Raw genomic sequence first — 1,075 nt, forward strand, 5'->3', positions numbered from 1 at the left:
AAAAAAAAAAAAATCTATGTCAGTTGGTAATCAATATAAATATAACAAGATACATTATTTTCTCACTCATGGGGTAGGTCTTTGAAACTTACTGGGCATTATAGACAGAACATCTTAACTTAGACCTGCCACATTTTAAGCACTTTTTGGACACATGGCAATGGCAGGACTTCAGGGACAGGCCTCTGTTGCCCCCATGTGGCAGTCTTGGGGCTAGCTGGAAGGCTGAGAATCTGTCTGACTAACACAAAAGCCTCTAAGTTACATTTCCTTATCAGGGAGAAAGAGTTAAAGGAACTGGCCCCATCCACAGGTGAAAAGCTTCACTACAGGCCAGCCCTCAGCTATGTTGCTGATTGCAGACAGGGTCCCACAGTACAGAGCATTCTGTGATGCAGGGATTTGGAAAAAGCCCATGGAGCCAGGAGCCAGGAATGCCAAGGACACTGGTCAGAGAAAAGGGTCTGCAATTGTCACCCCTCACCATCGGTTTGTCCCACCAGGAGTTTATGTGATTGTGGTGTCCTTTTTGCGCCCCCACCTCCATGTATCCCTTCTAGAAAGCACACCACTACCTCCTTTTTTGAGAACAGAGACTCACTATGGAATTAGCCTAGTCTCCTAAACACCACTTTTAATGGCAACCAGTGAGGTTCCATGATTCTTATCCCTTCCTCTGACCATGAGCCCCTCCCTTGTATTGTCAAAAAATTAGAAACTTGGAGATGGTTATGCTTGATGTCACAAGGCAAACTGGGGAAAACACCAAAGCAAAATAATTTCTCTGCCTTGAATCTGTTGTCTAATGTCTCAGTACCCCCCTCTCCTATAAAATGTCCAATTCTGCTGCAGGGAAGCCAGCTCTAATTTGTCAGAAAACTCCCAGGGTAGAGACTTGAGGCTTACTTGGGGACCACCAGAGAATCGTCCCTGACCCCAAACTTCAAATGGGCCCACAGCCTCCTTTAATCAGGCCTGGGCCTCTGCCAGTAGAGTACCTCTGACAGGACACAGATGTGAGATGTGAGCAGCAGAAACCCCTGACGGATGCTGCACACATCACAGCATGGGGAGA

At 46.6% G+C, this 1,075-nt stretch overlaps 1 protein-coding gene across 1 annotated transcript in view; it reads right to left on the reverse strand.

Moving 5' to 3' along the window:
* Positions 1–1,075, reverse strand: part of Tnfrsf8 (TNF receptor superfamily member 8) — a 49,306-nt gene that overhangs the window by 29,924 nt on the left and 18,307 nt on the right. The window lies entirely within an intron of this gene.

This window comes from Mus pahari, chromosome 6 (genome assembly GCF_900095145.1).
Source record: "Mus pahari chromosome 6, PAHARI_EIJ_v1.1, whole genome shotgun sequence".
NCBI classification, from domain to species: domain Eukaryota; kingdom Metazoa; phylum Chordata; class Mammalia; order Rodentia; family Muridae; genus Mus; species Mus pahari.